Genomic DNA, 13,814 nt, shown 5'->3' on the forward strand with positions numbered 1-13,814 from the left:
CTTCACTTAAGGGAGTGCGGAAAGATGCTCACCGGAGAAACACTGTAACTGAATGGAATCTATGTGACTAATAGCAAAAGAAAGTGCACGGAAGCACTGTGGTCTGGAAGGGTCCACGGAGTCAGGCTAACAATTCCGAAACCGTTATCCATGTCTACCAGAATTAACAATTTAGTCAACATGAGCTGGATGGTGGGAGATCTGTTTCTCAGTCTTGGATCAGGAGGATACAAGTAATCAAAGAGAAAAGACTCAAATGACCCCAGTGTAATATGCTACTTGATTGACGTTCAAGACCCCAGTATGATGATCTGGAGTGCAAATATTTAAAATGTTGAAAGAAAAAAAAAAAAAACAACACTTAAAATTCTGTACTCAGCAACAACTCTGTAAGCTAGGTACTGTTATTATCCACAATTTACAGATGAAGAAAGTAAGGCATGGTGAGTCAGTAACTTTTCTTAAAGTCATTCAATTAGTGACAGAGCTGCAATTTGAACCCGTGCCATGTGTCTGGAGTCCATATTCTTATTCATTATGCTATCCTGGATCTCTCCATTTACTTTTATCATTACCCCTATGTAGTTTTATGGCGTCTGTTCCCACCACCCCCCATGGCTGTCTTAATGACTAGATTATGAGTTAAGTAAAAGATTAGGTAATCTTTGTTAATTAATGAAAGAATGAATGAATGCAGGTAAAACTTTGGCAGAATGATATCCATCCTTGGTTTCTTAGGAATTTAAATTGCTACATGAACTATTAGAGACTAATTCAGATCTGCCTAAAATATGTTAGAGTGATTTTTATGTAATGTAGCTCGTAGTTACTTTAATGGTATACTAAAGGATTTTTGAATCAAATCAGTAAGGTTTTGCCGAGCATTTGTTATGCAGCTAATGTTGCATTGGGCAGAGAGGAAAACATTGGGTGATGACTCCATTGTGGTCTAAGCACTAAGTTACATAATTAAACTGTACAACTGGGAATCTGTGAGGTAAGAGGACAAGATAAAATTTGCTGGAAGTTGTAGGTCACTGACTGTAAGTACATGAAAAGGCAGAGGAACAGTACATTAACACATGTTGAGTTTGGGGAACATTCTCTTACAGTATTCTTTGAGGGACAGACTTTCACTTATGACAGAATTAATCGGCTAGCCTATCCTTTCAGGGAGAACACCTATGTCATTGCTAATTGATTTCATAAATGAGTACAGTTGTTTTGTGATTTAGCATTTCAGTCTGAAAAAAAATTCAGCAAATGGTAGTGAAGGGTCTTCTACTCGCCAGGAATTTGGGAGGGGATGGAGAAACAGAGACGAGCAAAGGGGTATCCCTTAGATTCAGAATGCTGATGGTCAGCCCATGAATACAGAACCAAATAAGTATTAATCATTAATTAAACATGTTGTATTAGAGATGGATAGAGAGGTGTGCATTGAAAAACAGATTTGCTGTGAAGGTTAAACTTGAGGGTCTCTCATTTGAAAGCACCACCTCTAAAGGTCAGCATATTCTCCTCCAGGAACATGGGATGACGCACTTCACTGTCCACTCACCGATGACTTGGGGGCTGCCCTAGCACAGTGATCACACTCTAAGCCAATACAGGCCAGTGATCTGCCAGGCATTCCATAATACAAAGGACAGCCTCCTGCAACACGGAATTGTTGGATTCCCAAAGTCAGTAGTGCTCTGGTACTGGAACTGTGGATGGGACCAGCAGGCTGCCAGCATACCCTCATCACCCAGAATCTATCTTTGATCCTGAGAATAAGAATGTGAATAAACTCTGCTCAGCAACTCAGAGAAGGAGAGGAAGGTAGCGTAAGTTAGCAACTGTCAATGGAGAGGACCTGGCCGAACTAGACCAGCTCCTTGATCCAGCTCCCCTACCCCACCCCAAAAGAATGTGACTTTACATGTATTTTCTACCCAACTTATATTTATGAAAATTGATCTCTCTGATCTCACCTGTCCCTAATGACTTGACCCTCCATTCAATTTCACTACTTTATATCCTTCCTTCATTCCTTGTATTGTCTCTGGTATTCCAAACCCAATAAAATATATTCCAAAAATCTACATTGTTTTAGAAAAGATAACTATTTTAGAGAAGGAAATTGATTTCTACAGCTCCTAATTCTCATTTGAAACATTAGCTACTCTTACATATTTATTCAATTTACTAATCCATTTCATTGAATATATAATTTTGTTGAACCAAAAATTCCATTTTTTAGTTTGGGTTGATGCCCAAATATCAACCAACATTCGAACCTCCAAAGCAGTTGAAAGTTATCTCTTGTTGAATAATTACTACTCCTTGAGCTGTATTAGCAAACCTTTCTTTTTATTTCTATGTTCAACTCCAAAATTTATTAGGTGTTTCAATTTTTAAAGAATCAAGCAGGCCTATAATCCAAGATTTTATGAGGATTTATAACTCTATGTTTCATTAAATATATGTCTGGAACTAGTGCTTTAATAGGAAAAAAATAGGTTTTAGAATTCTGAAATGTAGTAATACATTTGATGGCTAAAATAAAGTAGGAAAGAAAAATGAATGGAAATTCTATAACATATCAAAAATGAATTTGAAAACATAAAATAGTGGAAGCAGATTTCTTTAGCACCAAGGAATTATTGTGTTTGTTAGTTTCAACTCCTTGGGAAATTTATCTTTAGAAGAAAAATCACATCACTTCTAATAAGGAGAAGGACATATAATATGAACAAAATTTAAAAAGAAGAAAGAAGGGAAAAGAAGTAGTGATGAAAATGAGAAACAGGACAAAATAAAAGAGTTGAGAAGGGTTGGGGGTGCGGAAGCAACAGAGGGACCTCTGGAAACCCAACTGGCTTGCTATTTTCAAAATTAACAAAAGTAGGCTTAGCATATTATCTGAGATTTATTAAATCTGTTGAGAATAAGTTTTGTCTTTTCCTAATGAATTGAAAAGGCCTTTGAACCTATAATGTAACACAGACTAAGAATTAATGTTATATATTTTGTTGTCCAGGAGCATTATACTTAATCTCTCTCATTAAGAAGACAGCACCAGGTCATTTGACTACAGACTGGGATAGCAGTTATGTTTTTGCACCTAAATCCATTTCAGATTAAGTACCCATGACTAGCCTCTATGTTATCATTTGGGCCTCATTCTGTGTTTTTCCTCAATATGTACATTTAGAGAGAAATTTTCCTACTGACAAGTGAGAGTTGTATGTTTTTGTGTGTCTATACTTACAGTCTTCGTTTTTAAAGATTTATTTATTTATTTTAGAGAGCGTGTGTGTTAGTGGGAGGTGGGGTAGAGGGAGGTGGAGAGAGAGAATCTCAAGCAGACTCCCCACTGAGCACTCAATCCCAGGACCCTGAGATCATGAGCTAAGCCGAAATCAAGAGTGGGACGCCCAACCGAACTAGCCAGTCTGATGCAGGACTTGATCCCAGGACTCCAGGATCATGACCTGAGCTGAAGGCTGTTGTTGAACCAACTGAGCTACCAAGGTGCCTCACCTTGTTAGACTTTGAAAGTAAGTGTTATCTCAGGAAAACCTTCCCAGATTAAATTTGGTGCTGCTGTTGCTTTTATGATCTCAAGTAATTTTCACAGGTTTAGTTAAATATTTATTGCATGCTTATTTGACTAGTGTCTGTGTGTTCCTACCACACAATGCTCCCAGAAGGCCAAGAGTGTGTGACTTTTGCATCTTGTGACTGACATATCATAACGGCGGACATATTTGTCAATGGGATAGGCAGGTCTAGCACAGACTCTGAGAAGATGGACAGCCTGGGCTGTGTCACACAGCCTACTATCCTGGTCATGGTGACCCATGTATTAAATTTGTCCTGAAACATCTTCAGAGTTGCCACTTTCTCTTTTACTCACAGGTACCACAATACATTTAGGACAGCCATATTTATCACCTGAATCCTCCGTCTCTCTCTTGTTGCTAATGAGGATGCATTACATGTAAATATGAAGTGATGATGTGTTTACAGTCAAACCTCCTTTGATTAAAATTAATAAAGAGAGAAGCCTGGCTACGAGGTAGAATTCTCACCAGCTTTTGTATTTCTTTTCTAAATGTATCTCCCCAGTGTTCAGCAGGCTTTATCTTGCTAAATGTTAGAAGATTATGCTAATTAATAAACAAGTGAAGGCAGCAGAAGGGATGAACAGAACATTAATTTATCCTGCTTAAGGCTTTAAATAAAATCTTCTCAGACCAGGAGGGGGAAAAAAGGAACTTGGACAGCTTTTTAATCACACACAGCTATTAATGAATATTTTCTGATGAATTATCTTTACCCAACTCCATGAGAAGAGCCATCTGAAATGTAATATTTTTCCAAAAAAGCCACAAGAAATTGCCATGCCCAGTTCTGCAGAACAAGAACATTTTATGTTTTATTTTATTTTATCTTGTTTTAAGCTCGGTGGGTTAGAATTTGTTAGCTCATTGGATTGTAAAATACACCTCTGTAGCAAACTATTATTGAAGTGGTTTTTCACTGAAGCATTGAAGTTGGCATCCTGTAGGATTATCCTGTTAGTGATTTCATATGCAGGGCCCACTGGAGCTGTGTCTATTTGTTCTGCTGACAAGACACAGAGTCTAAACTTTTAAAAGAACTGAGTTACGTCTAACAACATCCCTGCGTTTTTCCTAAAAAGAAATGAAATATTTAGAGAAGGTCAACAGTTTTAGGAAGCAGAAAAGAACTGTCACTGGAGGGCCACCGTGTTTTGCCCAGCGTGAGGTGCCCAGCCGAAGTGATACGCTGTTTATTTAAGGGGCTGTTTGCAGACACGTTGTGGATTTCATAAAACGTATATAATAAAAAATAATAAAATCTAGAATGTTCACTTGCCAGAGGAAGAAGGTCTTTTGCTTCCTTGTAGAAGCCTGCAGGAGAATACAGATTCTCGCAGAGTTGATTGCTATCCATGCCACATCGGAATAAAAAGGATAGGGCGGACTGTGGGTAGCTTGTGGATACCCAGACACCCTGACAAGCAGGGGTTATGGGGTTCTGAGCAAGAGGACACAGAGGAACTTACCAAGTGACGAAAAGTCAGGGAATTGTCCCCAGGAGAGAGAGAGAGAGAAATGAGGTTCATTACAGCTTTAAAGAAAGAAGGTTGAATGGACACCTAATCTTCAAGGAGAGGAGATATGGCCTAGGGAATACTGAGCAGTGGCCTTTTCTGTTAACTGAGGAGGTGACTTAGCGTTTTAGCAAGAAGGATTCAGGTTTAGCCTTGAAAAGCAACTTGTGCTGCCCAATAAATAGGAATCCATTTTATCAAGGAAAATTTCAGATTTTCCTTGTCCAGATATTTATTAGTCTGAAATATGTGCATGCATGAGTTCTACCGAAAGCTATGAAATTGTTTTCAAATGACTTCCAAGCTTTAACCTCTGTGTCCTAGATTCTAAGAGGAGAGGGCTTATGAATAGGGTCAAGCCTGGGAGTCATAATTTTCTGTTTCCAAACAGTTCCCTAAGTTGCAACTTCATGGAGTCAGAAATCCCAATAGGGAGTCTTGACACTAAATGACTCAACAGGTGATACCAAGTTCTCAGAATAAAATAGGCACATATGTATTTTAATATTTTTTAGTGCCGATCCCAAATTAATTTAACTATATTCAATGCCTATTTATGAAGAGCTCATTTCAAATTCTTGATAAGGCTTCCTTCAACAGTATGCTATTAGTGGTTAAGTTTTGGGGGAGTCAAAAATTATATGTGGACTTTCAACTCTGCAGGGACACCCCTGACCCCTGTGTTGTTTAGAGGTCAACTGTACTCAGAATACCCAAAAGATGTGTTTTTTGAAATGCTTGATCAAATAGAAAAATCCTCTGACAGTATGAGTTCAAAACAAAAGAATTCATAACAATACTTCGATAGAAACAAGGCATTTCCAATAGAGCAGTAATTTAAAAAAAAATAAGGAAAAATGTGATAAATTGAAAATCATACTTAAATAACTTATACATTTAATGTACCCAGTTGACTACACTAACACTTTCTCTGATAATAACCAAAAAATAAAATCAACAAATAAACATAATTCTTTCATCCATGCATGACATAGTAGGAAAGAAACAATTATTCTGGAGAGAAAACTATCAATAACTGTATCATTGCCTTGATGCGAGAAATCCTTTCAGACACTTAGGCCCTGAGCAGAGAAGAAAAACAAAAATTGATTCTTTTCTGCGAGTTTTGCAACCACACCCCAGCCCTCGGGTAGGTTTCTCACCCAACAGAAACTACGTGGGTAACCCAAAGAGCTGCAAGATGCTAATTTACTTGAAAATTCTAAGTCACGGATCTCTAGTGATTGTAGAAACCTGTAGAAGCAAAGAGAAAATTTTTCAGGAGGAATTTTCATCTGAGGTCAAATAATTCAAGTAATTTCCGTATATAAATATCCACAAAAATCTATATTTTACATTAAAATATAAAATAAACAAAGTAATGTTATCATTAGTAAACACAAAAGTTAATACAAGTGATGCCTGGGTGGCTCAGCAGGTTAAGCGTCCAACTTTTGATTTCAGCTCAGGTCATGATCTCAGGGTCCTGAGATGGAGCCCCACACAGGGCTCCATGCTCACTGGGGAGTCTGCTTCTCCTTCTCCCTCTACCCTTCCTCTTAGCTCACATGAGAATGCCCTCTCTCTCTCTCTCTCAAATTTATAAATCTTAAAAAAAAATACAAGAATAAGCCTCAAAATCATTAAATAATGGTAAGATTAAAAAAAATAGAATTTCAGATATTTCAAAAGGTTCCTAGAAATAAAGCGAAGACATACAAATTTGAACAAGGAGGATTTTAAGTTCTTTCAAATAGAAAAAGGTTGGTGGTGGGTATGCTTCTGTATACCACTATTTGCTCATTGTTTGGGGAAATAAAGGGCACAGACAAATGGGGACTGATGAATCACTGTGATGGTTAATGTTCTGTGTCAACTTGACTAGTCACTTATGTGGTCAAATAGCAGTCTAGATGTTGCTGGGAAGATACTTTTTACATGAGATTAACATATAGTCTGGCTCTCTTCCATATGTACATGGGCCTCATCTAACCATTTGAAGGCCATAGAGAAAAAGATGGAAGGACCCCAAGGAAGAGAGGGTTCCATCTCTGCCATGCTTCTGAACTCCAGCTGTGGCATCAACTCTTCCCAGAGTTTCTGCCCTGTCTGACCTGTAAATTCTAGACTTGCCATTTCCCCAAAATCATATAAACCAAGTCTATAAAAAATCCCTCCCTCCCCTACTCCTTGAACTCTCCCTCCCCCCCTCCCTCCATGCAAACAGAGGGACCACCACGAAAGCTGAAATGCTACCTCTAGTAAGACCAGTAGAGAAGACTGTCCTCCTATTCACATTACCTTGAAAAACCAAGAATCCAAAGAAGTTCAGCTTATAAGCCTATTTTCTACTCATCTAGAAAATATCAAAAGGGTAAATCGTATCTTAAAGGCAGAAGGGACCCAACAAAAACTGAATCCCTGAACGTAACTTGAAGGAAAACAGGAGAGCAGACAAGATGATAAAACAAAGAATAACCATACAACAACTTTAACAATAATGACAACACCACAACTGCCTGGTATAAATGTACACTTAGAATGAAACACAATGGTTCCTAGAGGAATGTGCTGTGTAAATGACTTAGTATTAGCTGAATGAAGGGATGGGTGTGTGTGTGTGTGTGTGTGTGTGTGTGTGGCAGAAAGAGACAGACAGAGATTAGAGACAGTGAACGAGAGACAGAGAGATATGACAAATCACAGGCTGAAAGCATGGATACTCTGGGGCATCAACTGTATTAACTATTAAGCCACAAACCCAAGTAAAAAGGAAATCAGATAAGAATTTTAGTAAAATAATAATACTTTGACAAGTCTCACCTAGCTAAAATTCTTACTGAATTTGAAATGTTCCTTCTTTGTTGGGGTTGTTGTTGCCTTGATTCCAGTGTGTTTCAGGGAAGAGAAAAGAATTAAATGGCTTTCGTCATCACTTGATTAGAAATTACATTACTGACTTAAGATTCCACTCCTTTAATATATTTACATTATATAAATATTGATCTTTTTCTATTCCATCAATCTTTCTGTGTATCAATATTATCATTTTAAAATATATTGTTTCATTTTTGCAGTTTATCTTATTCTTATTTCTTACAAAAATTCTCTGATTATTCTCATACTTTCCCCCGAAGATGAATTTTAGAATTCTTTTCACTACTCCACAAAATAGCCCTGCCTGCTGGGACATTGGTTTACAGCGACTGAATTGTTGCCATACCTCTTTTTCTTTTGTTTTGCCTAATAATTTCCATCTCTGGTTCGATTTAAATGAAGATAATTTTGAATTTTTTATTATACTTTTCAGGTTCACTTGAAGTAATCAGTCTTTGTCTTTTAAATGTGTTTTTAAAAAGGCCACCCATTAGTTCATGAGTTAATAAGTGTCATGTGTTTGGCCTCTAGTTGCCCTGTAGCTTTCTGTCTTTCTTCTTTCCAATTGAAGTATTCTTTGTTCTCTGACTCCATAATTCTGTGTTCTGCTTCTGTGTTTTGCATTCTGCCACATGCTTTTGTTGCAAAAGTGTTACTATAATTTGCTCCTTTGGAGGAAACTAACTTTCTTGTTGATGTTTGAGCTGAAAATGGTTTCCTTTGCTATGCTGAAATAGAAATGCTTTTCCTTCATGTATGGTATCACTGAGCATCTCTGACTGCAAGAGTTCAGAGATTTGCTTTATCATTTATCATTTCATCCTCAACACTGAGAATCAGATTTATTTCCAATGACATTGACAGTAAAGGAAGGACAGTAAGGCAATGCAGTTTTAGGGTCATACTCCTCTGAACAGAGCTTTGGACAATTTCCTGTTGATGTATGTAGTTGGGTATTAGTGTATGTTATATTCATGTTGTGTTTACTCATTCTTTTATTCATTAATTAGCTATAATCCTCCAGGTGTTACATTATTGCAAAAGATGGAAACATTTAGAAATCATCGTTCTTATTAGGAAACAGCTCATAGTCTATTATAATAATAGACAAAGAAGTCAGAATTTTAGACCATTAGGTAAGCATTATGGATAAGCACTATGAAAGCAGGGCACATGGGAAATGGTTGCATGGGGAAAGAACCAAACTCTGATTAGTGTCTGATCAAGGGAAGCACCCTTGTGAGTGCTGTGACTGAACCAAATCTTACAGGATGAGAAATTCACCAGCCAGCGCATGGGGAAGGGGCATTCCTACAGTCAAGAGCACATGCATATGGAAGCAAATGGGAGAAGTAGAACCCATTTAGATTTTTAGGGCATTTCTGTAAGACTGACGTATATAGTATAAGGGAAATGTAGCAAGAGCTATGGCTGGCAAAGAATACAGATGATAGAGTCATGAGCAAAACAGCTTACAAAATAAACTATACAACCTTTATGTAAAGGTTGCCATAAAGGACAAGCAAGTGAAATGCTTCTTACATTACAGGGTTGGAATAAAAATTGGGATTGAATGGGTTCTAGGAAGCAGAGTACTCAAATATGTGGAGGCCAATCTGTGGAAACAGTGTGAACTTCAGAGCCAACTAGGGGCAATATCCAGAGAAGATGGAGGTGGGGGCTGCCCCAGGAAAGAAGACATCTGTTCTGCTAATAGAAAAGTGTTGAACTGAAAGTCAAAAAGAACAAACAGAAAACACATGGGAAGGCAGATGGTGGTAGACCAGAAAGACACCTCAGCCTCCTCACAAGTAAAGGGCCCCAGTGGATCCTACTGTTGACATTGAGGAAGTATTCATGAACAGAATTAAGGACTCCTAAAGAACTAAAACCATGGCTTGTTGAGGATGGAGACTTAACTACCAAGCAGCAACGGGTCTTTTATCTTCCTGCCAGGGAGAATGTGGACTCCATTCTATGCACATTACAAGAAATCTCAGGAGAACACAGATAATAAGGAGTCTGCAGTTAATGAGGCTGCAGCAGGGATCCAGTAATACTTCGAAGTACTTTTGGGCACTCAGCTACTCTACAAATATGAGAGACCACAGGACCTGAAGATCCTCACAGATCATCCTGATGCACCCAAGACCCAGGTGCACGGAGCACCCTATCTTCCAAGATTACCTTTACGAACGGGAGCGATATTGGTCTACGCAGCTTTGGACAAGAACAGCCTTGCATTATTACTGAATTATCATCACGATTTCCTAAAATATCTGGCAATGAATTCTGCGACCTTGTTTAGAGCCAGAGACTATGAAGTGGCTCATTTTGAACAACTTCTCAAGGCTGTGGGAGGCGAGGCCCTGAGACACACTTTCTTTGGATCTCTGCAAACACATTTTTGTTTTTAGTCTTTCTCTTCTACCAACGACGTACTTTGAAAATGTTACTATATAACAAGGGATGTGTGTTTTCTGCTTGATTTTAAACAGAGAAAATAAAAAAAGATGACTGCTCCAAAAACAAAACAAAACAAAATAAGCTATGCATGATTCCCTGACTCCAGAAGAATCGAAAGCACTTCAGTGTCGTTTATGATGTATCAACACTTAAGTAATCTTGGGAAGATTATCTATAAAAGAGTTTTCAAAACCTGCCTGAGGGTAGAAAGTAGAAAAATATTTGCTTCTTTAACAAATCTAAGGAAAGTGATCTCTGTCCTCATAAGTGTCTTCCCAGTCAACTCGTTAGACCTTTGCTCCTGCCTTCCTTCTCATGGGAATTATAAATGCCTCACTCTCCCATTTCATTTCAGCAAGAATATAGGTGATGTCATTCCCCAGGCCACCAATCTCTGCCCTCACAGCCCTAAATTCAAGCTGTCTTTGAAGGACCAGTCAAGGACTTACTGGACCACAAAACCTTCACCAAGTCTCAGAGCTACCTGTTTCTGTTTTGACCTGAAGTCTTCTACCAGCCACTTCCTGTGACAGGGTTTTATTCATTTCTTGAAATCTAAGCATAAGCTTGGTTAGAACTTCTTTTTATTTTTTTTTAAATATTTTACCTATATAACTTACCTCTGAGCACCTTCAAGTTGCCTCCGGGATACGCCTCGTTCTGACTATGCATGGAATATGAGACTGACTTTATAGAATTAGAGACTCTGATAGCGGGTGGTATTGTGAGGAAGACCACAAACAGGCCTGCAGCTCTTGTCGTGTCATTTCTTTCACCCAGGAAATGAAGTGCCCTGTAGATACTCAGCACTTGCAAAATCGGAAATAGGTAATGGATTTTGAAAACCACCTTCTTGATGTATGATTGACCTATAAAAGCTCTACAAGTTTAATGTAAACAATTGATGTAAACAATCCAAAAGTTTCTTAGTGCTCTATTTTCTTATTGCTTTTTGTGATAAGAACACTTGAGATCTATTCTCTTCACAAATTTTTTGAGTATATAATGCAGTGACATTACCTATAGGCTCTATGCTATACAGCAGACCTCTAGGATTACACATCCTGCATCACTGGCCCTTTTGTATACTTTCACTGATATCTCCCCATTTCCTTCTCTCTCAACGCCCTGGAAATCACCATTCTACTCTCTGCCTCTATAAATCTGACTATTATAGATACCCCTTACAAGTGGTATCATGTAGTATTTGTCCTTCTGTGTCCGACTCATTTCCCTTTAACACAGTGCCTTCCAGGTTTACCTATGTTGTCTCAAGTGGGAGGATTTCCTTCTTTTTTAAGTCTGAACCATATTGCATTGTAGGCACACGCCACATTTTCTTTGTCCACCCATCCTCTGATGGACACTCAGGCCGCTTCCATGAGCAGGCTGTGTGAATACCGCAGCAATCTACACAATCGTACATGTCTCCTGATGGGGAAACCCATCTTTGCAGAGCTTTCTAAAATGAATTTGACACAACTGCTGTTAGCACCTTAATTGTTTCCCTCCAAGTTCTTCAAGTTCTTCAAGTTCTAACCTCCACCCCATACCTCAGAATGTGACTTCACTTGGAGGTAGGGTCCTTAAGGAGGTAATTAAGGTAAAATGAGGTTATAGGGGTTGGCTCTAATCCAATATGACTGGTTTCCTGAGGAAATGAGGACGCAGACACAGAGGTGAGAAGACCATATGAAGACTCAAGGAGAAGATGGCCATCTGTTAGCCAAATAAAAAGGCCTCAGAAGAAATCAGCCCTGCCAACACCTTGGTCTTCCACCTTGGACGTCCAGCTTCCAGGACTGTGAGAAAATAAATTTCTGTTAGTTAAGTCACTCAGTCTATGGTCCTTTGTTATGACAATCCTAGAAAACAAATACGACTGCTTTCAAAACTCCAAAATTCTAAAGCTTATTTCTAATATTTATCACGAAAAATAATACAAAAATAAGATGTTTAGTATATTCCTTGTGTAATATACTATGCAAACTGCTTTACATGAGGCATATCCTAAAATTCTTCAGGTAATTGTATGAAATATGTATTGTTATTATTATTATTATTATTATTCAGGCAGGCTAGGGAATAGTCATAGATCACAAAGTAAAATTACAGAATTAAATGCCATCGAGCTTGTGCTTCAGTTAGCCACACTTTATACCAGAACTGTCTACTTCTTTAATTTCTGGGGAAGTAGAAGAAATTGATAATGGTTTTTTGTTTGTTTGTTTTTTTAAGATTTTATTTATTTATCTGACAGAGAGAGAGAGATCACAAGTAGGCAGAGAGGCAGGCAGAGAGAGAGAAGGAAGCAGGCTCCCTGCTGAGGAGAGAGCCCAATGCGTGGCTCAATCCCAGGACCCTGGAATCATGACCTGAGCCAAAGGCAAAGGCTTTAACCCACTGAGCCACCCAGGTGCCCCAGAAATTGATAATGTTGACTGATGTTAATAGTCAAAATTGTTTTTTAAATAAGATTACTAAAGATGAGCACAAACTTCCAGATCAATAAGTACTATCAGGCCATGTTAAATAAAATAGTTTAGTAAAATATTTTAGAAGTGGACAAATAACTGAATGAAATAGGCTATGATCTATTTCATTGGACATGTTGTCTTCATATACAGAAACTTAAAATCTAAAATGCATTTAAAATACACAGGAAAAGATTAGGAATTCAAACAACTGTAGGGAAACTCCTATGTTTACAGAAAAAAAAATTTCAAAAAATTAAGCAGATAGCAAAAATAAACTTAATTCTGTGAAGTTAGAACTAAATCCCAAGTGCAATCATCCCTCATCCTAACAGATGAATTGGGCATTCTTGAAAGCTATAAAACCCCTTGTCCCCTTCCTTGAAATAATTTCAGTTCCTCTCACCCCTTTGGTCACTCAGCTAATAACACATTCTGTCCTCTTAATTTTACTTGCTACACATGGAATTCAGGAGAGAACACAACACCCCTTGTGACTTTGCCAGTTCTGGATAGAGCAGAATATTATTGCACTTGTTCCAGACAGTTTATTTCTTGTAATGAACTTATGATAACATTAAATTTTTGTTGACAGCCATATCACACCAGTGAATCATACTGATTAACCCACAATTTGAAGTCTGATCCATGTGAATTACCTGCAATCAAGTCTCCTCCAGCGATGCTTTACTAAGCCAGAGACCTCAGCAAAGGAGGAGGAAGAATATCATCTCATAGGAATTTAAAATATCAAAATAATGTTACGAATTAGAAATCAGTGCTTCTTTTCCTAAGTAATTTAATAAACTGTCTTTCAATAATTTAAGATTTTTCTTACATCAATTTGGAGCTATGAAGTCTAGAGGTTT

The 13,814-nt window shown here is 37.9% G+C and overlaps 1 pseudogene; it reads left to right on the forward strand.

Annotated features, from left to right (window-relative positions):
• The window catches only part of LOC116873269, a 113,397-nt pseudogene extending 102,975 nt beyond the window's left edge, over positions 1-10,422 (forward strand).
• Positions 10,423-13,814: the final 3,392 nt, after the last annotated feature.

This window comes from Lontra canadensis, unplaced genomic scaffold, assembly GCF_010015895.1.
Source record: "Lontra canadensis isolate GAN:19392208 unplaced genomic scaffold, GSC_riverotter_1.0 scaffold32, whole genome shotgun sequence".
NCBI lineage: Eukaryota > Metazoa > Chordata > Mammalia > Carnivora > Mustelidae > Lontra > Lontra canadensis.